This window comes from Macrobrachium nipponense, chromosome 20 (genome assembly GCF_015104395.2).
Source record: "Macrobrachium nipponense isolate FS-2020 chromosome 20, ASM1510439v2, whole genome shotgun sequence".
NCBI lineage: Eukaryota > Metazoa > Arthropoda > Malacostraca > Decapoda > Palaemonidae > Macrobrachium > Macrobrachium nipponense.
The window spans coordinates 49,567,080-49,582,070 of NC_061089.1; positions in this window are offsets into that span (position 1 = coordinate 49,567,080).

Below are 14,991 nucleotides of genomic sequence, written 5' to 3' on the forward strand. Positions count from 1 at the left end.
GACAGACGGACGGGCACACGGCCAGATTGTCTGGTTCATTTTAAAAATAAATCTTTTGACTTTCCAGAGATTTTCTTCGTTGAAAAGCAACTGACAGACAGAGCGACAGATTGACTGCATTGCGTGAGATGCATTCGACCCGTCTAAATATTTGGATTTTTGTGAACAGAGTTCTCAGTAATAACTGATTTCCTACTGTTTCAAAACTCAGGAAAAAATTGTAAGGGCCTTCAGAACTGAACGCAAGAAAAGATCTAAGCGTAATAAAAACTAAAAGTAAATAGCTTGGAGTCAGGACACCAAATTCAAGAAGATATTAGAATTGTCATCAAAATAACACTAACATTGAATTAAGAAAATTTTGTCAAAACAAAATTGGACTTGAAAAAAAAAAGCGACAAGAGTTGTCCATACAAAAGCTTGAGGATCAGATTGTGATATATTTGTTATTCCTCTACGCAGTGCATGAAAGAATCATACCCCCAATTCATACATGAGTTTTGTAATTGAAAGTGAGCCTCTTCAAATACTTTTTCCCTTCGTTCTTACAGTAATCAAGAACTAACCAGACATCTCTTTTGAGTCACTAGAAACTAAATACATGTAATACTCGAAATGGAAATCTTTTTATAGATCATTTTGATATTGGATGCAGTAGGCATTGTGCCATCATGTTCTCATTGGCGCCCATTACTGTAATTCATAATTGTAAATTGCAATATTCCCTCCTTTAAATCGGGGAAATCTTTTATGAATATTAAAGTCAGTATAAAACTAAAGGTTGTCATAGTCTGTACTGTTGCTTTTTAAAGCTTTCGGAATTTTTTTAATGCTCTTCACTTCATGCTAAAAACAATTAGGTTTTTTAAATACACAACTAATTTTGGGAAGGCCCATAGTTTTCATCTGACAAGAATTTTTTCTGTAATGTCTTACCAAAATATTTTTGAGTAGTTAATAAAATTAAAAAGGAGGATTACAGTACTTAAATAGTTTAACCTAAAATTTCATCAAATAGTTTTTCAGGTCCTAACTTGAAATAGAGAGAACACCTCAAATTCATAAACAGTTTCTCTCTCTCTCTCTCTCTCTCTCTCTCTCTCTCTCTCTCTCTCTCTCTCTCTCAAGAAAACAAATGCCTAACGAAGATAACTTTCTTGAGGCATTATATAGAGCTCTCTCTCTCTCTCTCTCTCTCTGCAAAATAAATAAAAAAAAGGATTCTTGTATACCTACCTCCCCCTCCCCACCATCCCTCCAGTTCCCAGTTATTCTTGAGTGATCGTGTGATCATTATTCCAGGTGATTTATATGAACATTAGGTCGTAAAGTTGTCAAAATTGGTGGGTTTGACAGTCGTAAAAGATGTGTATTTGTCAAGAGGAGCAATGGAATCTGACAGCTCTTGCTCTCGTACTTCCTGTAAGAAAAAAAAGAAAAATAAAAAGAATGCAGAGGTTATTGGAACGAGCAACCTAATGTGTGGTTATTTAGCCCAAAGCCGAAATTACAGGCGTGCTTGAATGATCATTGTCTGATAGTACACGTAAATGAGCTTCCTGTATTATTACATGAGGGTTACAGAAGTTTCACTTGAGATAGTTATTGTTCAGAATCTTTAATTTTGAATAGAGTGAGCGCGTGGGATTACAGAGGTGTGTACAGTATTCTTATTGATGTTACGAAAGTGTAAATTACACTATTACGGATTACAGGAGGCTGTTGTGATCATTAAAGTGATTGCCAATTTCTAAGGTTCAGTTAGTGATTTTTCTGCTTTGGTGCATTGATCGACTGCTGTGTATCAAGTACGCATAGGCTTCATTTTCTACTGCCGTGCCTGTCAGAGGCTTCGCTGTATACTATAATGGATATATGTCAATAGCTTGATTTTATATTGGCTTATCTGCTAGAGGCTTCATTGTATACTGTAATGGCTCTATGTCGAAGGCTTTATTTTATACTGACTTATCTGCCAGAGGCTTCATTTTGTACTGATATTCCTGTCAGAGGCTTCATTTTATACTTATATATCTGCCAGAGGCTTTTTTTATACTGATATATCTGTCAGAGGCTTCATTTTATACTGTAATGGCCATGTTATGTTATTGGCTTCATTTTATACTGGCTTATGTGCCAATGGCTTCATTTTGTACTAATGTATCTGTCAGAGGCTTCATTTTATACTATAAGGGCATATATATCAAAGGCTTAATTTTGTATTAGCGCATCTGTCAGAGGCTTCATTTTATACTATAATGGCGTATATATCAAAGGATTAATTTTATATTAGCGTAGCTGTCAGAGGGATGGGGAGGGGATGTCATGTAAAAAAAAAAAACGAAAACTACAGATATTAGTGTCTAATTTATAGTTTTCAAGGTAGCTGACATAACTAGTGACACTCCCGATGTCCTTTAAGTCTAAGTTCAACTCTGAATAGGAAGAGGAGGTGGGAAGGTGTTGACATCTAAAAATAACCTAAAACTACAGATATTAGTGTCTAATCCATAGCTTTTGAGGTTGCTGAGATGAATAGTGACACTCCTGATGCCTTGTAAGTCCAAGTTCAGCCCTGATAGGAAGGTGATGAGAAGGTGTGAAAAATAAAATTGAAAAAAATGATGGATATTTCTGTCTAATCCATAGTTTTGAGGTCGCTAGGATGAAGAGAGACACTCCTGATACCCTTCAAATCCAAGTTCAGCCCCAATAGGAATTGGGGTGAGAAGTGGTGAAATATAAATTGTAAAAAGTGCTGGGCTATGTAACTGAAGCTACTATCTTAACAGGAAAAGGAGAGAGAGAGAGAGAGTAAGAAGGAGAGTGGAAGTGACCAGTAGAGTACATGGGGTTGGGAGTAGACAAAGAGAGAGAGTTTATTGGTTGTCATTCAGAGTTTTCCCGGGCAGTGCCGTGTTTGTTAGCTAGTATGTATGTATGTATATTATATATATATATATATATATATATATATATATATATATATATATATGTGTGTGTGTGTGTGTGTGTGTGTGTTGTTTGTTTGTTTGTTATCCATGTTTCCTAAGAAGTGATAGCTCCAGAGGGAAACATCACAAAGATTACTGCCTCATATTTAGGAAATCTTGGAGGAGCCCCTGTGAGGTAAAGCATCTAAAACACTAGCTGCTTCATACAGCTACACAGAAGACTGATAAGCAGCTACATATTTCTCGCTTGTCATGAAAAGTAAAATGTTTTTAAATGCTCCTTTATCTTTTCTTGGTACAATTCATAGCACCTTAACTTCTTGAGTTAGTGCTTGTTACTGTTTTGCGACTTCAGCATCCGTGTACTGCCGGGTTGCCAAGAGGTCACACTTACCAGTACCATCGGCATGTTAAGGCTTTATGAGATGATTGATTGATTTTTTGAACTGGCGTTTCCGTAACGGGATCATCGACGTTTGGGTATAAATATATGCTTTATAGTTCTGTCGAAATGCATGCTCATAGTCTGCATTTTTTTTATGTCAGTTATTTGGCTTCTGGTATTTATTTATTTATTTGTTTACTTGTTATTCATAACTTTTTTTTTTCATCATTTTCATATTAAGTCTTCCTTATGCTGCTACTGTTTTTTTTTTAGAAAAAGGCATGATATTTGCTTTTGCTAATCAGGAATGAGTTTACAGTACGAATAATCATAGATTTGTTCAAAGGGATCTGACCCAAGGAGAGAGAGAGAGAGAGAGAGAGAGAGAGAGAGAGAGAGAGAGGGGGGGGGGGGTAGGGAGGAAGTATTATGTTTAAACAAATCTAACTAGTGTCAGCAAGATCATGTTAGAGTTTTCCTGCTTATTGACAACTTATGAACTAACATTGTTTTATTCTCGTCATTGCAGATCTGTGGTTGTCTACTCATTTGTACCTGTTTAGTGTTTAGTCTTCATGACCAAAGGTAAGCTAAACAACCCTTAGTTTTCATGTTTACATATCTGTATCCTCCACTTACAGAATGTTTTTAGTGGTCAGAATACTTTTTATCAGGAGTAGAAATCGCTTATGAGTTATTTTCCTATATATCTACGCATTTAAAATAGGTTCAGTGGTCAAAATACTCTTAATCATAAGTACGAAATCGCCTATAAGTTATTTTTTTTATATATCTACGCATTTAGAATAGTTTTAGTGATTAAAATACTCTTTATCATAAGTATAAAATCGTCTATGAGTTTACTATATATATCTACGCATTCGAAATAGCTCTTGTGGTCAAAATACTTTTTTTATTATAATTTCAAAATCTGCTAAAATTTATTTTTCTATATATCTACGCATTCAAAATATTCTTTTTGTTATCAAAATACGTTTTATAATAAGTACAAAATTGCCTACGAGTTATTTTCCAATATACTTAAATATCCAGATTAGTTTTATTGGTCAAAATACTTGATATCATAAGTACAAAATCGCCCGTGATTTATTTTTCAAGATATCTACGCATTGAAAACAATTAGTTTCATGATCAAAATACTTTTTGTCATAAGTACAAAATCTCAAGTGAGCTTGTTCGAGAGCGGCATCTTATTACGTTGGCCAATTATCATCTCGTTCATCCATTACAATTATCGCTTCACTAATGGCCTAATTGCCGGAGATAAACCCAGCGCTAGACGGGGCTGGGCAGGGCAGGGCAGCTGAGCAGACGTAATACTTGAGCCACCCAACTGGAAGCACCAGTCAAATAACTTGATGAGTTTAAATACACGTGTAGAATGGCCGGCCGGCCCGCACTAACCTACAATTTCCGGAAAATGTTATCCTCCTTCTCCTTCTACTCCCTCATCCGTTCGTAACCCTCCCCCCATTGTACTCTATTCTCTCCCCCCCCCACCCCTGCCATTAACAGACATCGTAAAATTACCATTAATTCGTGTCCCTGCAAGTAGTGCTAAAAGGGGAAAGGGAGGAGGTGGGGGAGGTGGTGGTGGTGGGGAAGAGTTGGGGGTTGGTGGAGATAAAGGTATTTCCATTAAAGTGTGTTTGGAGGTCGTCGTCATTTTTCGTTTGTCTTTCAGAACGGTAGTTTAATTGGGTGGTGAAATTACCATTAACTCGCATTTCTTGAAATGATATCTTAATATTAAAAGAAAGACGAAAAAGCTGATGCATTTACCAATACATATACATATTTTTTTCGAGAGAAGTAATTTGACTGATGAAGTAATCAAGTTGTCAGACACCTTGCTTCATATACAAATCAGTAATTACCGGCATCGGTTTCTCTGTGCGTCTTTCTTCCCTTGCATAACGAAAAGCTCGGCCATCAACGCGCTTTCATTAATTCGCGCCCAAATACCACATTCGGCGAATTCATACAGCAATCTTTTTGATAGAGTTGGCGATGGAAGATCCATCGCTTATTCATCCGGATAATGATTATTCCGTCTTTTTGGAAATCCACCTTAATTGGCAATTTATACAGATGCATCTCTCTCCTCTCTCTCTCTCTCTCTCTCTCTCTCTCTCTCTCTCTCTCTCTCTCTTTCTCTGTGGCACATGCATACATTGACGGGGATAATTTTTTTGAAGGAGGCTCGTTGAATTATATTATATATATATATATATATATATATGTATATATATATATGTATTATATATATATATATATATATATATGTGTGTGTGTGTGTGTGTGTGTGTGTGTGTGTGTGTAGGAATGTATATAGTATATATTTATATATGCATGTATGTATGTATGTATACACGTAGATTAACTTTTACGTTTCTTGGTGAACACTGTTAACATAGTGGAAAGCTTCCTCTGTTGAGGAAGATAATCTCTCTCTCTCTCTCTCGCTCTCTCTCCCTCTTCTCCAATCTCAGTCCTCGTCCGTCCTCGTCCTCTCGCTCCTCTCCGTCGTGCTCTTCCGCTTCTCTCTCTCTCTCAATCTATATATATATATATAAGTATATATATATATATAGATATATATAATATATATATATAACTGACTCACGAAGTTAGGAACGTGATAAATCCATAAATAAAGATATATGCCAGGAAGGAAAAATAAACGAAGGAGTAACTGCGAGACCTTTCGACGTTTCCACGTCCTTTACTGAGCAGAACTGACATACATGAGGCAAAAGACAAAACAAGAGGATTCGGATAACTGACAGATAGGGATTATAAAGAGATTAGTACCTAGAATCCGACACACCTGGAAGAAGAGTAACCTTCCCAAACAAGTATAAACAATGTCCTTTGCTTAGCTAGGTAAAGGACAAGAAGTCGGAAAGCCTCGCAGAACTACATTGTTTCTTTTTCCTTCGCGGAATTGGCCTATTTATATATTCATCACATTCCATATTTCCGAGATTCAGCTATAAATATAAGGTTCCTTATTGGACGAGTGGTTTGCGTGCTGGCCTATCAATTCGGTAGCCAGAGTTCGATCCCCGCTGTTGACAATGCAGAACCAAAGGAATTTATTTCTGGTGATTAGAAATTCATTTCTCGATGTATATGTGGTTCGGATTCTACAATAAGCTGTAGGTCCCGTTGCTAAGCAACCAATTGGTTCCAAGCTACGTCCTAAAATCAGACTTCGGGCCAGTCGTAGGAGAGCTGGTAATCAGGTCAGTGGTGTGGTTAAACTAAGATATACAGAACTTTTTAAGTTATATATACATACATATATTTATACACGCACACACACGCATATATATTTTATTATATATATATATATATAATATATATATATATATATATATATATATATTATATAGTATATACTATGTATATCTGGTTGACAAATAAATGACATAATTTACCTTTGCTCTCAAAGAGGGTAGAGCTTTGTGTTAGCAACTCGGAAAACACGAGGCCAAGTGCTGCCTGATAAATGTGTATGTATAGTGATATATGTATATATATGTACATATATATATATATATATATATATATATATATATTATATGTGTGTATGTATGTATGTATGTATGTATATATATATATATATATGTATACAGTGTGTATAGTCCATGTACATACCTTTTTATGAGTGCAGGTCTAAAGAATGGAAGGCATAGAAGAACATAGTCTACAGGTAAACACAGGAGGGATAATATTCGTTGAATGCGTGATATAGAGGAGAGACAGAACTGATTGACGCACTAGTGGAAAGAACATTCTGAGTTATGAGAATACCTGTAGAAGTGACAGTAAAAGACGAGAGAAACACCAGAAACTTTGATGGGGTCGCAGTTGACATGCTGCATTGCTGAGCTGATAGTGGGATTGATTGGCTGACCAGGTTTTGTAAGATCGATGTTTATAATGGAAAAGTCTTGAAGCGATGAGATGAGGAATAATACTTCCATTTTACAAGGGTGAAGGTGAAAGAGTAACTGTAAGAATTAGGATTACTGGAGTTTATCGTTACGAAGTATAACATTGATGGTGTATGAGGGATTTTGCTAGAGAAAGTAAGGCAGATGACAGAGTGATTGATATGGTAAGAATAGCGAGGGTTTAGACATGGAAGAGTGTGTATGTGGATCAAGCGTTTATAAGGAAACATTTAGATTAAAAAAATTCTGAAACAAAGGAAAAGAGTTGAACATAAGAGAGCGTATAATAGAAGATATAGAGAGAAATTATGAAGGGTATTGACGGTATATAGTACAGGAGACATATCAGTTTTTACAGTTTGGAGTTGTGGGATAACCATGTGGAGAGAATGGAAGATAGTAATTACATTAGGAGACAGTAGGTACGTTTTGGAAGAATGAGGTACGTTTTGGAATTAGGAGGTAAGGAAGATAAGCAAATAATGGAAAGATGACAAGGAGGAGATGGAAAAAAATGAGTGAAACATTGTGTTGGAGGTTTCATCAAGATGTTATTATACACACACACACACATATTATATATATATATATATATATATATATATATATATATATATATATATATTATATATATGTGTGTGTGTGTGTGTGTGTGTATGTGAAGTTTTCGCTTACGCACGTGACCTTTTTTTTTTTTTTATGCTCAAAAACTTTAAACAAAATATGTCTCAGTAAATTCACTTTAGGAATAACTTCGACCAAAGGGAAATATCATTGATAAGTAAATCTGCCCGGGTCAGGATTCGAACCTCACCCTTTTTGTTACCCTTTTTGCTTATTTTCAGTAGTGGACAGTCAACTTTGGAGATAATATTTGTATTTATAAGTTACAGTTTATGCACGATTAGAGATTCCATGTTATGTAGAAACTCAGGTATAATCTATATGATGTGAATTATTATTATTATTATTATTATTATTATTATTATTATTATTATTATTATTATTATTATTATTAAAAAGTTTTACCAGACCAGTGAGCAGATTATGAACTCTCACAGGGCTAGAACAAAAGATTTGTTTTTACTTATATTTTTTTATTCCTAATTGTGTGTGTGAGAGAGAGAGAGAGACCTTTTACCTTACAAACCTTACATCTTGTTCGGGTTGCCCCAGGTCCCTCAGTGTGAGGCACCTCTAATGTCTACCAGAGAGTTGCTAGTGCATCTTCCGGTATATTTTGCATCTTCCAATCTTGGATGGTCTGGGATGCAGCTTAGATATTTGTCGAGCTTATTCGTAAACACATCTACGCTCACTCCTGATATATTCCTCAGATGAGCTGGCAACGCATTGAATAGACTGCATTATCGATGCTGGTGCGTAGTGGATTAATGTCCTGTGTGCTTTCCTTATTTTTCCTGGTATAGTTTTGGGCACTATTAATCTACCTCTGCTTGGTCTTTCTGATATTTTTAGCTCCATGATGTTTTCGGCTATTCCTTCTATCTGTTTCCATGCCTGAATTATCATGTAGCATTCTCTTCTCCTTTCTAGACTATATAATTTTAAGGATTGTAGTCTTTCCCAGTAGTCAAGGTCCTTTACTTCTTCTTTTATAGCTGTAAAAGACCTTTGTACACTCTATTTGTGCAATATTCTTTTGATAGTGAGGGTACCATATCATATTGCAATAGTATTCAAGTGGACTATGAACATATGTTTTATAAAGCATAATCATGTGTTCAGCTTTTCTTGTTTTGAAGTGCTGTAACAACATTCCCATTTTTGCTTTACATTTTGCCAATAGAATTGCTATTTGATCATTGCGTAACATGTTCCTATTCATCATCATACCAAGGTCTTTGACTGCTTCCGTATTTGTGATTGTCTCATTATTAGGTCCCCTATATGCATATAGCTTTCCTTCTCTGTCTCCATAATTTATTGATTCAAATTTATCAGATTTAAATACCATCCTATTTACTTCTGCCTAATCATATACTTTGTTAAGGTCTCTTTGTAGCGCATTCCTATCTTCACAAGTAATTTCTCTACTTATTCTTGTGTCATTGGCGAAACTACTCACTACCGAGTCCTTAACATTACTGTCTGTGTCTGCAATCATAATAACAAACAGTAATGCTGCTAACACCGTACCCTGTGGCACACCGGATATTACCTTAGCTTCATCCGATTTCTCATCGTTTGCAATAACTATCTGTTTTCTGTTGTGTAAAAATTCTTTTAACCATCATCCTACTTTATCCACTATATTATGTTTTCTAATTTTCTTCGCTAATATATTATGGTCTACCTTGTCAAAAGCTTTTGCAAAGTCTAGATAAACCACATCTGTTTCATTTCTGCTTTTCATATTTTTGTATATGTTTTCACGGTGGACTAACAGTTGGGTTTGTGTACTTTTTCCGGGTACGAAACCATGTTGTCCTATATTAAACAAATTATTTTTTATTAAATGTTTCATAATATTTTTCTTCATTACCCTTTCATACACTTTCATAATATGTGATGTTAGACTCACAGGCCTATAATTACTTGCCTCTAATCTTGATCCACTTTTGAAAGTAAGGGTAATATATGCTAATTTGTGGTCATCATAAATCTTGCCTGTATCTACACTTTGTCTTAATAATATTGCAAGTGGCTTTGCGATAGAATGAACTACTTTCTTTAACAAAATAGCAGGGACACCGTCAGGCCCTGCAGCAGCTCCATTTTTAATTTCATTAATAGCCTGCACAATATCAGCTTCATTAATATCTATGTCAGCTAAATATTCACTATTTTCATCCCTTACTTCTATATCATTATCTTCAATCTCAATTCTAGGGGTGAATTCTCTCTTATATCGTTCTGCCAATATGTTGCATATTTCCTTTTTTTCATTTGTTAATCTCCCTTCAATTCTTAGAGGGCCTATTTCTATTCTTCTTTTATTAATCTTTTTTGTGAACGAGTATAATAGTTTGGGGTTTTGCTTGATATTTACTAGGGTTTTTTCTTCCAAGTCCCGTTTTTCATTTTCTTTTGATTGTATAATCTTTTGTTCTGCATTTTCTATCTTACTTTTTAGTTCTATAACTTTCCATGCATTTTTTTCTTTTGCAATACCTTTTTTTCCACTTTCTGATTTTCTGGAACAAGATCCTTCTGTCTCTTGGTATGCATGACTGATGTTTACTTTTCTTGTTCGGTATATATTTATCCACTATTTTCTCTAATATTTTATATAATATCTCCGTATTTACCCTTATGCCATCACTTACGAAAATGTTATCCCAATCTTTGTTTAATTCTTCATTTATTTCTGACCATTTTATATTTTTACTGTAGAAGTTGTATTTTCCATATCCTTCCTACTTTTTCATTTCTTGTTTATCTCTGTTTTCACTTGCTTTGGAATGGACTGTTAATTCTATGACATTATGGTCTGAAATACTCGCATTATAAACTATTATTTCTTTAACATAATTCACCTCGTTCACAAATACTAGGTCTAAAGTATTTTCCTTTCTTGTTGGCAGGTGATTTATTTGTTGAATGTTGTATTCTAGTAGCATATCTAATAGATTTTCGAATTGCCTCCTATCTTCTGCACTACTATTACTCTCTTTTTTATATGTATAAATACAACCTCAATCTCCTATTCGTTCTTTCCAGTCTACGAAAGGAAAGTTAAAGTCTCCAGATAGGAGAATAGTCCAGTTCTTGTGATTTCTGCATATATCATCCAATTTTTCTATTATTATGTCAAACTCTTTAGTATTAGGGGGTCTATATATTACTATGTTCATTAATTTTTCAGATTCAAATTCTACCGCTATTAGTTCACATTCTGAGTTACTATATTTCTCATATATTTTTCCTTGTTTTTTGTCTTTCCCATATATTGCGGTTCCCCCTTGATTCCTATTTTTTCTATCTGATCTATAAGTTTGGAACCCTTTTATTTGATCGTCATTCCCAGTCTCTTGGGAATACCAGGTTTCATTTATATTCATTATATCAATTTTCTTTTCAATTTGGGTTAGTTCTTCTAAGTACTCTATTTTTCTTTTTGAGTTACTCGTAACTAAACCCTGCGCATTCATCACTATGATGGTTTGCGTGTTTTCTCCTTCATTTAATATGGGTAATAATAAGGATTTTCCCATGTCTCTTTCCTGTTCCGGTATGTTGTTCTTTTCTTCATTTCCAGAAATTCTGACATTAAAAATCCAACTTTTCCATAATATTTGATCTTCCTTCGTCATAATTATTCATTTTGTGTCTGAATCTGCAATTTTCTCCATATCTGCAATATCCTCTAGCATCATAAATACAGTTCTTATCTCTTGAGTTGTATCTTGGAGCTGATGCTTGGAAATATTTTGCTGATACTGGATATCGCGGTGATGGCTTGCTTTTTTCTTTCACCTGATATTCTTTGTTCCTCTCTATTTGTTTCTTTCTTATTTTGGATTTTATTATTTGATTGATTATTTATTTGATTTTGATTCATGGCTACAGGGTGCATATATTTATATTTTTTGTCGAACTTACATCCTTTTCCTTCTTTTAGGGTTTTGCATATTTTTGGATGTAGATCTCTGCAATCATCCTCAGAGAGAGAGAGAGAGAGAGAGAGAGAGAGATTCGTGAATATTATATAAAGTTTAAACAAAAAACGATCTTAACGTGCCAGGTCGGCAACGTGACCTCTTTGTGATTATGGGACCTGGGTTCGTTTCCCGGTACCGGACATCACAATTGCTTCAAAAATTTCTTTAAACTTGGATCTTAAGGCTTTGTAGTGACAAGCGTATCCAAAAAGGAGCGAAGAATTCAAGAAGTTAGGAGGGCATTGTGGCTATTACAGTTCCATATGTATCTGGTAAAAAAGTGACCAGTAGATTCTATACACACACGCGCGCGCGCACACACGCACACACATATATGGGTGTACTTGAGAGAGAGAGAGAGAGAGAGAGAGAGAGGGCACGTACGCGGGTAGGGCGGTCACCCACCATTTAACTTGAATGAGGCAATGATCATAAAATGTATGGAGCTGGAGCTTGACCCCAGCTTTTGTTGCCTGCTGCCAGTTGTGTGTGTCATTCCATCCACCCACATCTCCCCTCCCTCCCCACTATTTTCTCTCCATGGCTATCGCGAGATCTTCCTCATATTTTTCCTCTTGTTTTGACGTTTGGTTACGTATTCGTCATAGTTTAGCATCCCCTCTTGCTCACTGTTAATGATTTAGCTCGGGTTTTAGAATTGTTTTGTGTCCCTGTTTGTTCGACAAGCGATGTCTTTCCGTCGCCTCCACTTTTCTCCGTCTTCTTTCTGCTTTTATCTGTCCTGTTTCTGTAGGTCATTTTCCTTGTAGATTTTTTCATGTCTTTGCATCATATCTCGTAATATTTTTATTTTTATTGATTTTATACAATCCATTTCTGCTGTCTTGCTCGCGTTGGCTTGTCCAAAAACAGTCATTCCAACGGTTCTCCTTCTCCTCCACCTCCTCCTCCTCTTCCTCCTCCTCCTCCACCTCCTCCTCCTCCTCCTCCTCCTTTGTCATCTGGGTTCCCCCCACCATGACCTTCTCCCACATCAATTGATTCATCATCGCTTACCCATCTGCTGCTTCATTAATTACCAGTCCGGATGTCACAGGATAAAATCACAGGCAAGAAGGGGAGGCAGAACCTTTTTACAATATATTATATTCTGTTTAATTTATTAACGTTGTTTTTGTTGCCGTCGTCGTTGTTGTTGTTATTGTTGTTTGGTTAAAGTTAAACAAACGAAATAAAAAAAAAACAAGTGATAACGCACAGCAGCTGAATTACCCCTTAGCATTGTTTAAACGGAGGGACACATATGAATAAAGAAAAGAATGTTTCAAATGACATAATCAAGTGAGCAAAATATATGAAAAGCAGGATATATGGCAAAAAATAAATGGAAAATATGCCAATAAATGAAGAAATAGGCAAGTCATAGATCCATAGTCAGGAAGTTGGACGAATTAAATAAGCAGGGAGTGGTGTTAACCCATATAGATAATCAGGCAATACAATGACTTTGGAAGGTAATTACCATGTTTTTTTTATCTCGAAATCCATGGTCTGAGATTCTCATATAGATATATCTATCTTATAATTATAATATATATATATATATAGATACTATATATATATTTATATATATATATTACTATAATATATATATATATATATATATATATATATATACGTATTATACATATACATAGTATATATATATATAGATATATATATATATATAATAATTATTATATATATGTTGTGTGTGTGTAATTTTATAAGTGTATTATGTGTGTATGATATATAATATTTTATATAAATTTTTGATAAAACTTGTGGTAAGCTGACCTGCCCCCTTCCCCCTTCTCTCTCTCTTCTTCTCCTCTCCTCTGTTCTCTCCCTCTTCCCTCTCTCTCTATCTCTCTCTGTCTCTCTCTCTCTTCCCTCTCTCCTCTCTCTCTCTGTGTATGCTTATATATATCTGTCAATTTCACAATACATTTCTTTCAGTAAATAAAAAAAAAACAATGGAGGACACAATGGCAACCCTTAGTTGTTTATGGGGAAAGTCACACAGCTGTAGTTTTCGTTGTTGTATTACAACCATCGATACATCAATGAACAGGACACATGTCCGAGTTACCTATAGGTCTTGGCTATAGCTTCCCACTTATCGTAAGGGACGAAAGTAGTGCGGACATCGAACGAACGGCCCCAATAGGCTCATTCGTATGCAAATCGGGCCCTCTACGGTCAATTTCGTCCAGTAAACAAACATGAGCGTCAGCAGTTTTAAAAAGATCTTCGAAGCAGAGACGGCTCTTAAATACTTTTGTAACTTGTCCGCTTAACGAAACGACTTTCCTCCTCCTCCTCCTCCCCCGCCCCCACTTGCATTTGAGCAAATAGTAACGTAAACACGCATCCGGTTGGGTCTTTAGTGAGAGAGAGAGAGAGAGAGAGAGAGAGAGAGAGAAGGGGAAAGAAGGGTTGGGGTCTAAAATAAATTTAAAAGAAACAGCTGAATTAGAATAGGTACAGATATGTAGACGCATTTGGTTGGAAGGCCAACAGAGAGAGAGAGAGAGAGAGAGAGACGGGGAAGGGGGATCTGGGGTCCAAAATGAAAGAAAATAGCTGAATTAGAATAGATACAGATATGTAGACGCGTTTGATCGGAAGTTCAATCGACGGAGAGAGAGAGAGAGAGAGAGAGAGAGAGAGAGAGAGAGAGAGAGAGAGATACGCCTCATCCCCGAATTAAGTTTGATTGTAGCCGAACCATAAGAGCATAATGCAAGCACCGGAGTGGGACGGACGACATTACCGCATAAAGTGAAAATAATTGAACCAAACCATCATTGTCGGCCGACGTACAGCTTCTCCGTTCTCTCTCTCTCTCTCTCTGTGGTCGGGGCTGTGACGCTGATAATTTCATTATTTCGCACAGAACCCATATATATCAATATCTCCGACAGGACGCATTTTGAGGGCGTGATGAATGGATAGGCGTAGGATAGAGTTGTTCCCTCCATATGGCATTTCATTAAGGTTGCTTTGCGAAATGGCTCAATAATATGTATTAAGGCTTCATT